At 34.1% G+C, this 19,805-nt stretch overlaps 1 protein-coding gene and 1 long non-coding RNA gene across 7 annotated transcripts in view; one reads left to right on the top strand and one right to left on the bottom strand.

Annotated features, from left to right (window-relative positions):
- MIPOL1 (mirror-image polydactyly 1) overlaps positions 1-19,805 on the top strand; it is a 336,826-nt gene that overhangs the window by 269,773 nt on the left and 47,248 nt on the right. The gene's annotated exons all lie outside the window — the stretch shown is intronic.
- LOC144235635 (uncharacterized) lies at positions 4,817-15,323 on the bottom strand. 3 transcript variants are annotated; one of them, XR_013336271.1, is made up of 5 exons: positions 15,014-15,323; positions 10,670-10,775; positions 9,247-9,761; positions 9,093-9,141; positions 4,817-5,092 (listed from the first exon to the last, which is right to left on the bottom strand). It is a non-coding gene; the product is annotated as an uncharacterized LOC144235635 (long non-coding RNA). The 3 variants fall into 3 exon arrangements; XR_013336272.1 differs by having other exon boundaries at positions 9,247-9,493; XR_013336273.1 differs by having other exon boundaries at positions 15,170-15,323.

The raw sequence follows: 19,805 nt of genomic DNA, 5'->3' as shown, positions 1-19,805 counted from the left end.
CTTAGCATGGCATATGAAGCCTATCACCGGCCTCCTCCAATTTTTCTGGTATCATTTCCTCCCACATCCCCAACCACAGTGTCTTTGCATGTATTATTTCTTCTTAAAGCATATTCCTCCCTTCTAGTACCTGGTCAAATTTTTGTTACTCCGTAGTCAGATGTTAATTTAAGTTTTCTCTGTGATGTTTCTTTATGTTTTTTAAGTTTATTTTATTTGCTTATTTTGAGGAGGGGGGCACAGAGAGAAAGGGAGACAGAGAATCCACACTGTCAGCACAGAGCCTGATGTGGGGCTCGAACTGACCAACCATGAGATCTTGACCTGAGCCAAAATCCAGAGTTCGATGTTTGACTGAGCCACCCAGAAGCCCCTTATTGTTTTCATAGTACTTAGTCCATACCTTTGTTAGAGGTCTTAATCATCTGGGTGTTATAACTGCTTTGTTTATCTATTTCCTATCTACCCCACTCCCTGAAAAACTACCCACCATTGAGCATTCCCAAGACATGGACACTGTTCTCTTCATCTTTGTATCCACATCCCCTCCACATATTCACTCAGATGCCTGATGTAAAGTTGGTACTCTGTAAACACTTCTGAATAAATGAAGCAGAACAACTTCATAGGTTGATGCGGTGACAGAATAAAGTAAAAGCAGCCCAGATGAGGAATACACAGGAAAATTTCAAATGTGCCCTCCTCTACTTTAAGCCTTAGACTTAAAAAAGTTTTAAACCAACCCAGTACCCATGCTAGTAGAGGAGTCTCCTGACAAAGTGTGAGCTTTGCAATGAGTCCTGCCTGCTTTCTCCGTCACTGGCACCACCACTCTTACCAGTCTTCTCAAGGTCGGAATGTCTGACTTCCTAGTGATTGGCTTTTAACCCTTGTCCTAACCACCAACTTCCATCAAGTTTAATTACACTTAAAAGACCTGAAATCTTCAGTAATAGTGGAGAGAGACTATATACTATTGCTAATAATTGTAGAATTTAAAATTTGTATTTTATTTTCTTTTAGAGTCCAAAGAATTTCTTAAATTTTTTAATCAATAGAAGTGTTCCTGAAAAGGAAAACGGTACAGAATTATCATCCAGAAACCAGCCAATATTTGTAGGCAGAAACACTGAGAGGGGAAAGTATAGTGAATGTCAGACCTCATTGTCCAAAAGAGCTTCTTGGAGGGTGCCTGGCCGGCTTAGTCAGAAACCACGCAGCTCTTAATCTTGGGAGTCGTGAGTTTGAGCCCCACATTGGTTGGAGGGATTTCTCAAAAATAAAATCTTAAAAAAAAAATTCTTGGCCCAGGTGTCATAAAGCCTAAAATATTCATTCCTTTGGGTTAAGCATTACTCTCTTCAGGTACTTCTCTTTTAAAAATGTGTATGATTGTAGAAGAAGAACACATTATCATTTGGCTTTTAAGTTGCTCTTTGGCTAATCCTGGATGCACTTAGTTTTGGTGAGCTGTGTCGAAGTAGGAGGGAACTAAAGAGCAGGCTACCAGCAGAGGAACTTTGTAAGAAAAACTTCTCTTAATGATTCTGCCAAGGACCACCCATAATCCTCATTTATTAAAGAGTAAACTGACACACCAATCCATTAAGCGATGTTTTATCATCACAAGAGATTTAAGACTCTATTGTTCTTTACGCTATATTTTATTTCCCATCTGTATCATCACGAGAGATTTAAGACTCTATTGTTCGTTATGCTATATTTTATTTCCCATCTGTCTTTCTGTCTACAGATATGGTTCTTGTGACCTGGCACAAAAGTTTTCCAAAGGATTTTCAAAATATATTTGATTCTACTTAGCATACCTAAGCTACACAAAATTACTTAAAAGTATTTACAACCAGGCTTATAAGGCTTATAAGAAATCTCAGAAACTTCTAGATTTTACAGTGAAGTAACTTGTATCACATATCATCTTTACTGTGGGCCAGATTTACACTGGTATGATTGAAATCTCTCATAAACTGTAACTATATAAAAAACAGATCAGACAAAAAGATGTAGGACAAAAATTGTAAACTTTTAAATGTGTTTTCAAGAAAAAGTGTGTCACTTTAAAATTTTCTTTCTTTCCATACTTTAAAAAAAACAGGTATTTAATATTTACATGTGTTCTCATTTCTAACTACATAATTAAAGTATCAAAGATCAGCCTAAAACATTTCCTTTTGAAATATAGGGCATCCTGAGCTTTTTGAGTAGTATTGACAGGAAAAAAAAAAAAAGGAGACGAAGAACATGTAAGCTAACAAAAAGTCTTCCTGCCTCTTGGTCAAATACTGAGTTCTATGAAGAAGTTGAGGTTACAAAGAAATTGTGAATTCTCAGCTCGGTTTCCCTGCTGATGAGTAAGAACCATCTGTAGTTCTCTCCGAGGTGTCAGGGGAGTCGCCACACTGTCACACAAGGGCTTGTAGCGTAGAGCAAACATACTTTGCACAAACTCAGCTGCTTAATCTGTTTGCAGGTTGAATTATAAAACAGGGTAGGTGACTCTGAGTGCTGGGAAAGGGAACAGAGCATTTCTACAGTTTCTTGGCTTAAGAGGGGGAGCCTGCATTCTTATTATTTTTTAAGAAGCCTATGATTTTCATCAAAAGACATCACTAAACTTTTTAGTTTTGTTGCTGGCTTCCAGAATTTGATTTTAACCACAATGAAAAATAATTGTGGTAATATGTCTTTACATAATTAAATACAATTGTATTCTCTTTTCCTTAGAATTACTCTGCTTCTTGCCAACTATACCTGTGATTTTTTTTCTTTTTTTTTTTTTTTAATAAATTCTTGGTGGACTACAAGTTGCAAGTCAATAGTACACATGTCTGAACACTGTAAATACATGTTGATTAAATCAGAGAATAAGTTTCATAAATTCTCAACTCAGTAAGGTTTAAATCATTATTTAATATAAGGTTGAAAGTTTGTTTTGATTACTATCAATAAATGGGAGGATTTAAAACTTCTGGAAATTGTTCTTTAAAATGTATTTTGTGTTTGAGATTTAAGAGCTCTGTGAAACATGATATATACTTCAGCAAATAATAAGTCAATTTATTTGTGATAATCTATGTGCAAATAAACTTCCCACTCAGCTCTGGAAGGCACCTTCTGAATCTAGGTCCAATTAGATATTGTTATTTATATGCTTTTTAGGAATTTAATATTCTGGATTTCAGTAAATGATAACCCATATCTTTAAATATATACTTAACTTATGAGAGACAAATCTTATACACTATCAAATAAGTATGTGTTTTATAAAAAATTTAATTTTATCATATATTTGTATAGTGGATCACCTTTCTTATCCATTGAATACATGTATATAAAGTAGATTTCTTTAGAGCTACTTTATATTTATACACACAGAGAGATACCTATCACGTTCGATACATATGTAATTATATTTTTTTATAAAAATTAGAGTTGAGCTTACACCTTTATCTTTGGGGAATGTCTCACTTTGACATGAAAAAGAAACATAGTGTTAATTGTCTATGGCATTCCTCTCTACCAGGGAAGGATTAATGTAGGATTTTTAAAATTGAAGCCTAACCCAGAACTTGAAAAATTCTAATGAAGTGGAAAGTAAAGGGTGTAGGCTAAAGAAAAGAAATTCTCTAAACCTAAGAATCTGCACTTTGCCTGGTAAATTCCCCTGTAGAGTTAACTTTATGGAATGAATCATAAAGAGCTTGAGAGTAGGGACTAAAAAGTAAAATTACAACATGACTGCTTACATTTCATCTGCTTCTTCATTTCAGAACCTGTCTTCAAATAGGTGATCTAGAGTTGGACTAATACACATTTCTGCCTACTATGATAGATAAAACATGTTTCAGATTATTATAATGGAAAAAAAATGAGAGAAAAAGAACAAAGGAGTAAAATATGAGCGAGATCTCTGCTGTTTCAGTTTAAGACTACATAAAAGACAGGAATTTTTGTTGTTTTTCATTAATCCAGTGTTAATAGTAATTAAAAGTCAGAAATAAAGTTACTGTTATTTTAAGGAAATTAGAGGCTCCACTTAATGATGATCATATACTTTTTAACTATAACTTGACAGACTAAAAAAAAAACAAAAAAAAACAAGTTCTTACGCCTCAGAAACATTCAAATGTGATTTTCACACATTTATATGAAATGTAATTTCCTTAGCGTCGCCATATGATCTGACAGGTATCCTTTTCCTTGGTTCTGTTCAGTTGAAGGCTTCTTACTGTTTAACCGTTGACAGGCTACACAGCTCCCAGGTACTTCTGTGAAGACAGCAGGACTCATCCATCCATCTTACCTGAGCATAGTTTTAGAACTGATAAAAATAAGATATGTAAAGTGATTTTAACTTTCTTACTTAAAAACACTAACGACTAGTGTACTTTAGAATACGTTTGTAGTAAAAAAGGAAAAGGGAAGCTATTGTAAAAATGAGATGTTAAGAAGTTTTCATCATTCCTGCTTGGATGTTGCTCAACCTCATTATACTTGATAGCTCATTCAGAACTTCGTCCTTTCCTTTCCCTATTCTTCTTTCTTTCATAAACACAGAAAATTTAATATGAAGTATCTATCTGTTAGTATAGGAAAGTCTACATTTTTATATAAATCAAGGTCTGGTTTTCTTTTAATAAATAGTATACTCATTGAAAGTCTGATGTATACTTCCTTACTAGGTATAGGTTTTAGTCCCAAAATATAATTAGAAAAGACCTAAATTGAACCCAAAAACAAGTAGAAAGACCGATTTTACTTGGATTCCAACTTTCCATGTTTAGTTATTTCTCTCCACTAAGTCAGGGATTTGCGCATGTGCACATTTGGCCCTCGAAAAATATAGAATAAAAGAATCTTTTGCTTATTTCAGCGTAGCTTTAACTAGTGGTAAAGTCACGAACATTGTCCATACATAAACTTCATTCTTGATAATTAATAGTTAAAAAGAAAAAATTGTTTTCTAACAATACAGTATGTAGTAGTAGCTGAAGTGATCTTTTTTCTTCGTCATATCATTATATATCCTTGGGCAGCTCAACATGCAGTTTTTTTTTTTTCTGTTTTTCTTAACCTGAATATAAAGAAAATAATAGTTATACTACTATAGAGTATTTTGTCAGGTGTTTCTGTAGAAAGACTAAAAGTGAAAAATAAGGCTCCAAAAATTACGTAGTGAACAATATTTTGGAACTTACTGAACTTAAGAATTTTAATTTTTTTAATTGCTTGGGCATTTATACCATTCACACTAATAATCTTTGGAACATAATCATCATTTGATGTTTTCTTTTGCTGCGCACAATGGCGTCCTAAAAGCATATGAAAGCATATACTAATTATTTCTCTTTATGTTATTATTTGCCATTTGACAAGGTACACACTGGTAAAAATACATTTAAATATTTAAAATCTTGAAATGCCTTCTTCCTTAAATTAATTTGCCTTCTGAGCTATGTATATTTCATATCAGTCTTCCAAGAAGTTCTCCACTACTAACTGGAGGGCCTAATCTTTCCCAGAGTGGTGGAGTAGCACAGTTCAAGAACAAGAATGAATCTCTGTATAATCACACCACAATGTGAGGTGACCCTAAGACAGAGAACTGACCAGATACACATATGGGTTTTAGGAAGACTTTCTGATGCTCTTTTTTAACACAGCTGTGAGAAGAATGTGGCTAAGACCCAATAGTCATTCTTGAGTAGAGCTGGCAAAGGAAACCATGAGGAGAAGAGAATTTAACACATGGGTGTAAGAGAGCACGGCTTCATTGATGCGATCTGAGGGGAATGCCTAATGACTGGAAGAATCAAACTTGGCAATGAAAACACAAAGCTCTTTTCATCAATTCAAACGCAGACTCTAAAGCTGCAGATGGTCACCTCCAGCCTTGTCTATTCAGTGTGAGGTTTTATAAAATGGCACTTTGGTGAATACTAATAGATCAAAACAAAGATTTAATAACGTAAAGATGTGGTGTTCATTTTTAAATGAGCATACAGGTCAATGTCTCAGAAAAGGATAAAAAGAGTACCTTTTATATGTGGGTCTAAAGTCTTTTTGTTATTTTTCAACTTCAAAAATAAATGACATCTTTAACATACAGATTGTGTTTGTGGAAAAGAGTTTACATTAAGAAAAAGAGACCAAAATCAGGGTTTATATTTACACTTACTGGTTTCATTGCTTCTGTTTGAGGATTTTCAATTTATAATGTCTGTTAATGTCATCCTTTAATATTTTCTTGCAGCTCACTTGATAGGATAAATATATATTACTATTCTCAAGGATGAACCAAACTAATTAAAAATTTAGGCCAAAATATTTTATACTTGAAATAGAACTTTTTTCCCAACTTTTCAGAGAATGCAAAGAGACATTGTTTAGTACAAAGGAAGCCTTTGAACTTTAATGTTGTCTAAAATTACATTTTTGGTACTTCGTATTTGATTTCCTAAGATTTTACAAATTCCTAATAGTTGCTTACGTATTAAAAGGTAATCACTGAATTCTAACTTGTTACTTATGCTGCCAGAAGTGAATCTTACTTTGAATTAAAAGATGGTGTATTTTTCAGAATAAATTATATTATTAGACTTGGTTAGCCCTTTGTAGTTTGTAAAATTCTTGAGCTAAACCTAAAGAAATTAAGCTTTATTATCCAAAATAAGCTTAACATATGAATTTAAGTAACTCATTAATAGCTTTCCTATGTATACTACTTGTGAAATAAATATAATTAGATAATACTTTTATCTTGTAAGTGACACTAATGTATAATAAGTCAAAGCACTAGAATTGAAAGTTAGAGGAGAGGCAACTTAGTATCTTGTAGAAGTATCAGTGAACTAACAGGACCATTGATTGTCATTAACTGGGTATGTAGAAGTCATTAGATTGTGTTCCTTCTCAGCAATCTCATCTGGAAGGTAGAACTGATGTACTTCCAAAGGTGGCTGAGGATCAAATAAGATGCATGTGCATAAAAGTATTTTGAAAGGTGTAATGCACTCTGTAAATGTAAGGTATTGACTGAAAAATATCTTCTACTCATATTATACATTTCAAATAAAAAGTTATAGTCACCATTTTTGAACTAGAAATAGTGACAAAAATAATAAATTTTAACCTCAGAGACAGAAAGTAAATACCTTGTAACTTTGGAAAAAGAGACTCTTCACATAGATCTTGGAAACTGGAAGTAAGAAGGATTCTATGCATTCTCATACATTACTGGCAAGAATGCAGAATGGTAAAACCCCTGTGGAGGAGAATTTAATAATACCTAACAAAATTGCATATGCACTTGCTCTTGGACTAAGGAAAATTGCTTCTAGGAATCCTTCCTGAATATATGTCTCTATGAGTGTGAAATAACATAGGGATTACAGGATTGTTTTTAACAGCCAACAGAAACAAATAGAGTAGTTGAATAAACTGACATATTCACATAGTGGAATACAATGCAACTGTGGAGAGCGGAAGGAAGATGTCTGTAAACTGATATTGAATGATTTCAGGGCATATTACTAACTGAAAAAATTCAAGTACTTACAATAGTCTACCTTTTGTATGAAAATAGGAATAAAAGGAATAGGAAGGATAAACCAGAAACTAAGGAAAATTGTTAACCTTTGGAGGTAGATAGATAGGAAAGAGCTAGGTCTGGAGAAGGAAAAGTCCAGTGAGTCTAAAGTATCTTTTTGTGCCTTAAAGCTGAAGAGCCAAAAATTAAGTCCTCCATTAAGAGCAACCTCGGGCTGCACATAGCCCCAGTCCCAGTCCCAGGAAAAGCCTCAGACTGTTCAAGGCTAAACCCATCCTCAGACCGCCCTCAGTTCAGTTAATCAAAAAGAAAAAAAGAAAAAGATAAAGAAACATTCCTATGGTCTGAGTCAAGGCTGGAAACTGCAGATACAAACTAGCCCATTTCTCACCACTTGTCTGAACCCCACATGGGCCCTTTGAACTCACCTCACAATTGATCATTTTCAAAGGATTCTCAAGAGTCATGATTGGGTCCCACAAAAAGTAATGAACACTTCACAGATACTGAATGGTCAAAGCTGTAATTGTAACTGGTGCTTATGTGATGATGCTACATGTACTGTAACACCCCCATCCCTTACTCCTTAAAAACCCTGTTCGCTATTGTTCTTCGCTTCACCTTGCTGCCATGACACCGGCAGGCTGGTGAGCCCCTGCTCGAGCTTGTAATAAAGACCCTTTTGTACTTGCATTGGTGCCGGCTCCTTGGAGGTCTCTGGGACTCATGATTCGGGCACAACAAAGCAAGTACTCAAAAACTAACAGATTCCTGTAGAAAAGACACAAGAGCCAGCTTGAAAAGGTTTCCACTGACCAAATTTGGCACAATTTATGCATCAGGAGAAAAATAACTTTTTTATTTTAGAATACTTTACACATTTTAAAGTCTAGAGATACACACACACACACACAAACATGGAGTATGAAAAGGAGGCTCTGAGCTGTCAGCAGAGTCCAATGCGAGCTCAAACCCATGAACCATGAGATGATGACCTGAGCTGAAGTCGGTGGCTTAACTGACTGAGCCTCCCAGGTGCTCCTAAAGAAGTTCTTTTTTTTACAAAAGAATGACAGTCCATAAAGGTAGGTAGAATGACAGAAGGTCATCACCTTATAACCCGCAGGCTGATTAATTCAAACAAAAGCCATCCATCAGCCATACAATGAGTTAAGAGAAGCTACTTTAGCCCTAGCATCAGGCAGCCTAGTTTGTGGAAACTTATTTAGCATATGCCAAAGAGTCTAGAGCTTAAAAATCAGAGAGAGCTTAAACATGGGTATTGAGGATGTCAGGTACCTTCTTCTAACAATATTTAGGGATTTGTTATTAAAATTCACTTTAGAAATTTTTCTTACTCAAATATTCCATGCTTATGTAAATGATAGCAGATAGACATAAACCATTCAACCTTTTGTCAAAACTCATCTTTAAAGAAACTCACTACAATATAAAGATATTTTGCCTTAGGAACTTTATCCATATTAGAGTAGGTACTAATCATTTCTTCATTTAAATTTTTCACCTGAATTGAGTGCCTCATTCACTTCATCCTAGTTCTAGCCTTGAATACTCTATAAAAGAGGAAAAAGACACTGCTGGAGGCAAAAAAGGAAACACTCCCAGTTTACCCTTATTCAAAAAATAATAATGATAATAATGAACACTCACTAAGTTACCTTAGCTTGTGTGATTCCTACTGACTGGTGGTGTTCCATGTTCAGAAATGATGGTTCTATAATGGAGCTGAACAACTGTGGTTCTTCCACCCTTTGGAATTTCACCAGATTTTTAATTGTGTACTGTCCAGAGAGTCTACCATTGTCTGAATTTCTCTTTCTTACATCATGGTCATGACCCATACCACTTCTGTCAGCTGTTCACTTTCTCTTCATTTCGATCATCTGTGTAGATCAGTCATCATATCTATCAACAGTAGGGTGGTCCGGATTACTTTCTAGACCCTAAAGGTTCATTTCAACTTGAGAATGTATGGTTTTTATGAATCAAACATAAAGCGGATAGAGAAAATTACTGTGACGATGCTAGCTTAGTAAGTTGAATATTACTTTTACTTTGTAGGCCCCTGGCTTAGTCTGAAGTTTGAAGGTGCATTGAATATTATCTCTACTAGTCTCCCAAAGGATGTTGCCAGTCTTTTGAATTAAACTTGAATAGGGTTGATTTGTATTCCCTGTTAATCAAAATTTGAAATGTTGACATTAGAAAATTTCATTCAGTGCTAATTATATATGACTTTTATGAAAGTTAGGAAGGAAAGAATCCTACATTTTAAAGTTTAGTATCAGTCTAAAGCCCTATGAAAACAATAGTGAGTAGCTTAATAAGCCATCTTAATAAGATGCCTTAATAAAACTAACCAGTTATTCTAGCTTGCTGCGTTTCACTTGCCAGTATGAAAATCAGTGACTTGCTTCCTCCATCATTAATTGAAACTTTTCTGGGTTTAAAATGATGAAAAACCTCAGTAGTGTTACAACAGAGTTTCCTAGCCTTTCTTGACTCTTGAATCCCTTTGGTAGGAACACATATTCTCTAGGTAAAACTGTGAGCATCACTTTTGGTTGATATAAGAAAAAGAAGTTAATTTGCATTGATTTATAATTTTATTTAAGTACAATCTTTAATATTCATAATATGTAACATCACATGGTATTTGACTTATTTCTACCATATGAGAAAAAACATCATTTATTAAGTTTTATAATGGTGTATTGTGTGGTTTAGAGACTAAATACGTATTAAAAAGTATATTAAAATTTAGTAACATTAAATAACTGCTTGTGAGATAATATTTGGAATTTTTAACATTTTACTTTATTTTTAATGTTTTACTTTTAAAAGGAAATAATAGAGTTTTCTCAGCCTCCATTTGCTGGAATATCTCCACAAATAGCACATTATAGATATTTTGGTCTTTACCTCAATGTAGGTAAGATTAATTTAAGTTTAATTATTATTCCAGTATTTTTTTTCCCATATTTTTTTTTCTTTTTTTTTTTTTTTTTTTAGTAACAGCTACTAAATAAGGTGATAAGAGAACACAATTTCAAGAGCTGGTGAAGAGAATAAATAACTTACAGATTTTCATTACCCCCACATTAATTTGTGTCTCAGCATCAATGTACTTTCTGCTTCCTCTAAGTATTTAGGGGTCCGTTAGTGGTGGAAATTAAATAGTTTACAACTGAAAAAGAAAAGAAATATTGTCAAAAACAACATGTTGACCACCTTTTTCAACTAAATTATTAACCACCTCAGGTTGAGTTATGAACATGCTGTGCTGATCTTTCCTTAACCTCCACCTTGCTCATTCATATGCAGTCACAAATTATCAAAGTAATCCATTTTAAAAGGCAAAATAAAATAAGCAAAAATGTTGAATAATAATTTTATGCTTTTACTTCAAAAATGGAACTCAGAGCAGACATTACCACCTTTAACTACGTGCTCTCCTATGAATTTTTAAGTTACAAAAGGAGAAAATGATGTTTAGAGAATTTCATCATAAAATTTTGCACACCTTTTTTACTCATCAATTTTAACACTATACTATTTAAAGGACATTTATTTTCTCAAAAATACATTTTTAAATGCATGAAAATATTAAAGCAAGGATTCTTTAGAATACGTGAGCCAGTCACAATGATCCATCTGGCCATTTGTACTTTATTTTGAAAATGTTCAGTCATGATGTGAAGTTCATCCTGTAAAATCTGAGTATGGCTCATTATCCAGGATAACCACCTTTATGGAAATCCATTCGATGGACTATTCAGTCAAGATCAGAAAACCACTTAAACATATTATACAGTGGCATATACATGTGGCTGAAGTCGGAAGTATAGTAAGGAAAATATAGTAAAGAAAACAGATGTTTCTGTGTATTGTATATCACTGTGTATTATTCAGTTTCCTGTAACATGAATGCTATTATTTAAATAAAACAATAGTAAGAATACTAAAAAAAAAAAAACATTTTTTAAATGTTTATTTTTTAGACAGAGAAACAGAATGCAAGCAGGGGAGGGGCAGAGAGGAAGGAGATTGAGAATCCGAAGCAGGCTCCAGGCTCTGAGCCATCATCAGTACAAAGCCCAAGGTGGGGCTTGTACTCGTAAACCACGACATCATGACCTGAGCCGAAGTCGTATGCTTAACCAACTGAGCGACCCAGGTGCCCCTCTCAAAAATACATTTTAAAATACTTTATTTACTATCCCCCAAAACATATAAAGTCAAATAAATTACCTGAATTAGTTAAATTAGGATATAAACTATTGAAAAAATAAATCATTTCCTGGAGTGTTCTAGTGTATTAAATAAATGTTAATTGTTTCTTTACATATTTTCAAAAAAGAGAACATTTTTTGGAAAAGGAAATTTAATAGTTCATTATAGAATAATTGTATGCTTTTAAAAATTAAGTAAATATTTTTCTCATCATGAGCAAAGCATACAACTCTAAGACCTCATTTGCTTGTGTGGGTTGACTTAATAAACATTAATCTTTGCTACTCCAGCTTATACCTTTTATCTTTCCTGTGCCAACACTCTGATTTTGCTCTAAAGTATTCTGCAACTTGCTGTTATATGATATTAGCCCAGAGCTAGCTTTTCCAGTTTAGATCTGAGTATGCTTAGTATATCCTGTAACTAATAAATCAATAAAGCCTCTTTGTAATGTACAAACTCCTATCTCTATGAAGCAATTATAGGCAAACTGTAAATGAACACATGAGTCCAAGAAAGGTATGTTGTGATTTTATTGACTCTGAAAACATTTGTTTTTCATAGAATACATCATTTATTGTTTGGTATAAATTAATTATAGCGTTGCTTATAATTTTTTGAATAATAAATCCAGTGTATAGTAAAACAATAAAAATGTTTATATCCTAAGAGTACATTTTAATTATTCTGAAGAGCTACATGTTAGTGGTATCTTTCAACAAATTAATAAATATGAATCATATTTCTTATTTAGAGAATGAAACTGAGACCTGTTAATAGAATTTTTATCCTTAGTAATTGAATTTTATATTGGTTTCATACATTTTCTGTATCATAGTATGATAGATAGCAAAAATGCATTGAAGACTTTATTTTTTTTTATTTTTTTTAATGTTTTATTTATTTCTAGGAGTGAGAGAGAGAGAGACAGCGTGAGCAGGGGAGGGTCAGAGAGAGAGGGAGTGACAGACTCTGAAACAGGCTCCAGGCTCTGAGCTGGCAGTCAGCACAGAGCCCGACGCGGGGCTCGAACCCACGAACCACGAGATCATGACCTAAGTGAAAGTCGGACTCTTAACTGACTAAGCCACCCAGGCGCCCCAAAGACTTTATTTTTTTAATGTTTATTTATTGCTGAGAGAGAGAGAGAGAGAGAGAGGGGGGGGAGGGGCAGAGACACAGAGACAAACAGAAACAAAGCAGGCTCCAGGCTCTGAGCTGTCAGCACAGAGCCTGACACAGGGCTCCAACCCACAACGCATGAGATCATGACCAGAGCCAAAGTTGGACACTCAACTGACTGAGCCACCAGGTGCCTCTGCATTAAAAACTTTAAATAAACAAAATTTTAAATAAAATTTAAGTAACAACTAAAATACAAGAAAATCTGCATTGATTAGGTAAATGTGTTTAGAAGGAAATAAGATGAAAGCGTTGAAGAATTTATGTAGCAGTCATGTCATCTTATTCAATTTTAAATAATTCCTACTCAATGTAACATTTCATTACTCAGTGCAATTTGATCAAGTCTTAAGATTGTACTTCCATGATAAAAGATTGCTTTGGTACTGTTTTCCTGATAGATTTTTATCACTTTCAGAAGTAGCCCTTTTGACTCCTAGTGGTTGTTTGTATTTATCATTGGTTTAATTGATGTAGAGGTCCTAATTAGTTATTATAAAGTGAAAATCTAAACATGAACCTTTATAGTTGGGTCGGTTGAGGAGGTAAATAGATGAGTTATAACAACCATGCCAAAAACAAATGAGACTTTTTTCAGATCTCAAAATCTGATGTGTTTCATTCTAAATAAAAAAGGTGAAAGAGGAGAACATTCCTAATGGATGAAAGGCCATGATTTAAATATTTTCCCAATTTAATTATAGTAGCAGGATCTTGAACAATTTTTATTCATGTCTTTATTCAACAAATATTTTTTAAACAGGTACTATGTGTCACGTAGTGAGACTGTTAGGGAAAGAAGCTGGGACCAAAAGTATAAATGGACACTGGCCAGGGGAAAACCTTCCATGTGGAAGCAAAGCAAAGACCTTGGCACGTTTGATACACTGAAGGACGATCTTTGCGCCAGATGATAGCTTGGACCATAAAAGGAGGATAGAGTAGTATGTAGAGTCAGATCTTAAAGAACCTTGGAACCCTTGTTAAGGATTTTTTTTTTCTGTTAGTTTTCATTTTTAAACTTTCTCTTAGAAGCAGTCTCCATTTATAAACTTGATAAATTATAATCAGGGAACATGTTCTCATTTGCATTTTGAAAAGATCGAAAGGCCGCAGTGTGAAGGATAGTTTGTAACGGGAGAAGTGTAGAAGTAGAGAGACACATTAAAAAGGAATGAGAAATTGTAGTGACTTTGGCCAGAGGACTGTCCTTGGAGATGGAGAGAAGAAGGACTTGAGAGCTACATGGCCTCTAGGCAGTAGACTTTCTGGATGGGATGCAGGTGTCAAGAAGAACTCACAAATTTTTGTCTTGAGCAACCTGATAGATGGAAATACTGTTTATTAGAATTGGAAAGACTAGAGGAAGAACAGAGTTGAAATGGAAAGGTATTTTATCAAGTTTAATTTGAGTAGTATGTGAGACACCAAGTAGATATTCTTATTGATAACTTTATTTCTCAAATAAGGACTTAACAGATTGAACTTCAAATTGTCAGTACATCCAGTTGAGTAGATAGTTGGGATTTATATTAGTTATATTTATTATAAAAAATTTCTAATGAAAAGAGGATAACCTGCAGTTCTCTTTTATGATAATCATACAATTAGGCTATATGAGGTCTGATACCATCTTGTGATGTGTTTAATATCTACAATACCAGGCATGATCCAAGACATGAATTAGTGTATTTCCCTTCCAATAGAATAGATCATTTTTATCTGAAAGTTTTCATTGAACCATCTTGCCAAGAATTAGTTCAGGTTTTAAAATTCTGTCATTCACACATATGTAGCAGTATTTTGTGCCAGAAATCTTCTTTGCTCTATGTATTTCCTGCTAATAATGAACTTGTATCATATTAAAAGATACAATGGATACATATTAACCAGACTGGTATATAATTTGAAACCATAATTTTATGTTATATTTTGTTTCAGAACAAAAAAAAATGTTTTGCTTTTGAGATTTATATTAGTTTAGTTATCTATTGCTGTGTAACAAATTACCTCAAAACTTAGTGGCTTAAAACAATTATTATTTCACAGTTTCTGTGGGTCAGGATTCTCAGTGCAGCTTCGCTGGGTCCTCTGACTCTGGGTCTTTCACAAGGCTGCATCATCTCAAGGCCTGACTGGCTGAGATGTCCTTTCTGGATAACTTACTTGGCTGTTGTCAGGATTAAGTTCTCACAAGCTCTTCCACTGCTAGACTACGGCATCAGTTCCTCTCATTCTCAAGACTTCAAGGCCTTTGGTTCCTTGCTATGTGAGCCTCTCCATATACCATTTCACTACATAGCAGGAAGCTTTATCCAAATGAACAAGCAGGGGGTTGAGAGGGAAAGATGGATGGAACTCACAGCCTTTTGTTACCTAATCACTGAAGTAATATCCCATCACTTAAGCCACATTCTATTCATTAGAAGCCAAATCAGTACGTCCAGTCCACACCAGTGGGGATGGGATTACACAGTGGTGTGAATACCAGGAGGCAGGGATCATTGGGAGCCATGTCAGAAGCAGCCTCCCAAGAAGTCTTTTAAAAGTTAAGTTACTTTTATGGGGCCTTAAGTAGCTGAAAATTGGTGGTCTGTAAGACATCCAGTTAATCATGTTGCTTCATGAGCAGTGACAGTTGTGGGAAAATGCACAACCACAATCCACCCTTAGTATACCGTCACAATCCTCTGATAACCTACAAGATCCTGTCTAAAGAAACCAATGGTCATGGCAGGGTCAAAACTCCTACAGAAACCAAAGCCTGAGCCAAAATTAAGTACCAAGAATCATGCAAATTCAGAAATAGATCATGAACAGGGCAGCTAGTGGAATCTGTCTGTGGTGTTCTCAGTTCTGGATAGCTTCCCACTTACAAATTTCAATTTTAAAACTCTAAGTGCAGTTAGCTAATATAAGAAACAAGGAAGGAGGAATTAGAGTTTTACTTCTTTTAGATGAATATGAATACAGAGAATCTGAGTTGAATTTAAGCCAGCTTAAACAGTAAAAATGAGAAAAATAAATAATAATAAAATAAAATAATGGGCCAGGGGTCAGGAGAAGCACACAGCTATGGTAAACCTAGAAAACCAGTCAGTATTATTTGAATATATGTTGAAGTATAGCAGTTTTATTGGCACTTCAAATCTGTATTGATGCTATTAATGATGATAAGCATGGTTTAAAAATTCAATAGCAGAACGCCTGGGTGGCTTAGTCGGGTAAGCGTCCGACTTTCACTTAGGTCATGATCTCGCGGTTTGTGGGTTCGAGCCCCACATCGGGCTCTCTGCTGACTGCCGGCTCAGAGCCTGGAGCCTATTTCAGAGTCTGTATCTCCCGCTCTCTCTGACCCTCCCCTGCTCACGCTGTCTCTCTCTCTCTCCTAGAAATAAATAAAAATATTTTTAAAAAATTAAAAATTCAATAGCAATGGAAATTTAGCCAAAAAAAAGTTATCAAATAGAAGTATTTAAACACTGAAGCTTATTTGTAAATTAAATGTAATGGTTAACATAAAAGAGTAGCAAAAATACGTTCAGATAATAATAAGCATGGTTATTACCACATAAGAAATGTTAGTGAATGGACAAAATATTTGGGTAACAGAAGACTTAAGAAGAGCTTTAAATAATGAATGAGGATAGTGCCTGCACTTTTCTATGTACGTTGAGTTATCTGAAGGTACTTAGAAAATGTCTTGGGACTGTATTTCTTCTTCTGTTCTGCAATTCAAATATTATTTCAATCAAGTATGTACTGCTCATCAAGCATTGAGATAGACACTGGGTATCTACCCAGTGGAAATCACTGGTAAATAAGATTAAAGACAGCAGCACCTGCTGTCACTGAGTTTACAATCTAGAAAAGGATATTGACAAGTAAACATTAATTATAATAAGGAAAAAATGTATGGTACTGGAGGGGCACTAGGAAACCTCGGGCCAGTCACGGGAGGTTTTATAGTTATAAAAAGCATGCACATTCCATTTACTCTGTGGGTTATGTTTCTAAGAGTCTTAATTACCAGTTAGAAGGAGGTGCCATAGAAAATGGTCTAAAATTGAAGATTCAGCCTCTTCCCTAAAATATGATTGTGAAATATCAAATATGCTATGGCATATGTACAATATTCACCTACTAAAGAAATAACACAGAACCTAATTGTATCCACATCCTTCATTTAAAGCCCTTGGGGCTATATGTGTTTCAGAATTTAGAATTTTTCAGATTTCATGAAGGCAATATGATGTATATAAAACACCAGCTCTTCTAGAGATGCACAAATGTAAGCAAACGTATGAATATATCTGCAATGAAGTATATGCATTGTCACCCTCGATCAGGTTTTCCTGCTTCATGAGTTTGCAACAAACTTATAAAAATATTTGGCTCTTAAGAGCTTTATGAATTTTGGAATTGTACGTTAAAGGATTAATAGCCTCCTTTTACATAAAAAGGTAGTTGGACTTGCTCAATTAACAATAAGGATGCCTGGTGAAATTTTTACACTATCGTTATGCTATATACCAGTCATTCTTTGAAATTAAGGAAAAAGACTCACCCACTCCTCTTTAATGGTATATTGACTATTTTTCGTACTGGGGAGTTTCAATGGGAAAAAGGAGAGAATATTCCTGTGCCTTCTTTACCACAGTATGTTGAAGAGATTATGGCACATCAAAAATTGTTTAAGTTTTAGGGACAAAAGAATCACAAAAGAATGCGAACTGCCTTAAAATTGGAATTTTGTTAACTTTATTGAATATTAGCCTCTCCAAACTAATATTTATACCAAGGCTCTGGTCGGGGTAGTTGTTGCATATATGCTGCTTTATAACACCAGAGGGTATAATAACATAATGGAGTAGGCTGAGTTTATTTTGAGGACTTTTTCACAGGTGGGAACTTTTAATATTTCAACATTTTCTCCAAAACTTTATTTCATTGTAGTTAAAGTTTTTTTTCCGGATTTTATAAGTCACTTAAGTTCCATATTTAGTGAGATGCATAACCACCTATTAGTTGGGTTAAATAAAAAGAAAAAAATCAAATACCACACATTAAAAATTTTTTTGAAAGAGGGATTTGTGGTTTTATCTGCAAAAGATGTCCTTTTATTTATTACAGGCTCCAGCTAGCTTTTGAGGGATGGGCCACTAAAGGAAAGGACAAACTAGAAATAATTAAAACTATTTTTAGAGCATCAGGTTTTCATTGAAGCTCAAATACGAGCTGTTTTGACCTTCTCCGTAGAGATTTTTTTCCTCACAATTCTGTGACTGTGGTCACTTTTAAGCAAAGCATTTTGCCTATCACAAATAAAAATCTATACTGATGTATGCAAGAAAAATGAAGGCAAATTTGTATTTTTTCAGTGCTAAAAAAATTAACTTTGAAATCATAGTCTCTAAAACATTCTCACTTTCCTTACATTCTTTCAAATGTATAAGTACTAATGGTTAGTTTTTAGCCAGTGCAAAACATTATAAAATTATAATTTGAATCTTTAAAAAATTTCTCTATGCGTACATCTTTTACCAGCTAGAGTGCAGATTCTGTGAGAAGAGAATCTGGGTTTGCTTTGCTTTTTTGTTTTTGCTTTTGTTATTTTAATCTGCTGTTAACAAACAATGTTACAAATGAGCAGCCTTCTTTAAACATATTTACATAGTTTTTCAATTCTTACAAAATTTCTAGAAATGAAAAGCAAAGTTTCAAGAAAGTGTCCCTTTTTAATTCTAAGTATTGCCAAATTGTTTTTTAAAAAATTAAATCAACAACTAATAATTTATAAGAATGCTGATTCCCCAGTTTACACTATTTAGTATTATTAAGGGTTTTAACATTCCAGTCTGAAAGATGAAAAATTACATCTCATTTCAATATGCACTACTTTAATTATGAATAAAGTTAACCAGCTTTTTATATTTTTATTTACAATATATTTTTATTTTTATTTGAACTTCCTGTTCATGACTTTTTCCCATTTTTATATTGTATTGTTTATTGATTTCAGAGCTCTTTTTTTTTTAATTTTTTTAACTTTTTAAAATTTATTTCTGGGAGAGAGAGAGACAGCGCAAGCAGGGGAGGGTCAGAGAGACAGGGAGACACAGAATCTGAAACAGCCTCTAGGCTCTGAGCTGGCTGTTGTCAGCACAGAGCTTGACACAGGGCTCGAACCCATGAACCATGAGATCATGACCTGAGCCAAAGTCGGACACCCAACGAACTGAGCCACCCAGGCTCCCCACAAGACCTCTTAAGATAGTAAATAAATCAGCTTCTTATTAAAAATACTGTGAACATTTTTCCCCATTTCAAACTTTGCTTAAATTATATTTTTCAACAGAAAAGTTAAGTTTTTTTTTTTTTACAGTATCAGGTTTGTTAAATTGTGGTATTTTATGATAACTAAGACAGCTTGCCTTCTCTTGCATTGCTTATTTGAGGTTTTGAGGTTTTTTATTATTATTACTTATGATTATCTACCTAGAAAAAGTACTAGAAATATTTATAAACATGATCTTTGTGTTCTTTTTTTCTTTTAAACAAAAGGTTGTTTTTATTAATTGGCAGCCCACTGGGCTTTTATACCTTAAAACTAATTCAGGTTGGTTTATCTTTACAAATAAACTATTTAGTCATGTTCTTCAGCCATAAATCTCCCCTTCCAAAGTAAATATCCTGCATAGACAGAACAAACAGGATCAAAACACAATAGAAAATTTGAATGCTTAGGTGCTGGATTGGCTTCATTTGGGTGTGAGAGATGAAAGGAAAGTACCTGAGAGAG

The sequence above is a fragment of the Crocuta crocuta genome, unplaced genomic scaffold (genome assembly GCF_008692635.1).
Source record: "Crocuta crocuta isolate KB4526 unplaced genomic scaffold, BGI_CrCroc_1.0 scaffold65, whole genome shotgun sequence".
In the NCBI taxonomy this organism is placed as follows: Eukaryota; Metazoa; Chordata; class Mammalia; order Carnivora; family Hyaenidae; genus Crocuta; species Crocuta crocuta.
Note: the sequence above shows the minus strand (reverse complement) of the source record. Positions and strands in the feature narration are given on the sequence as shown.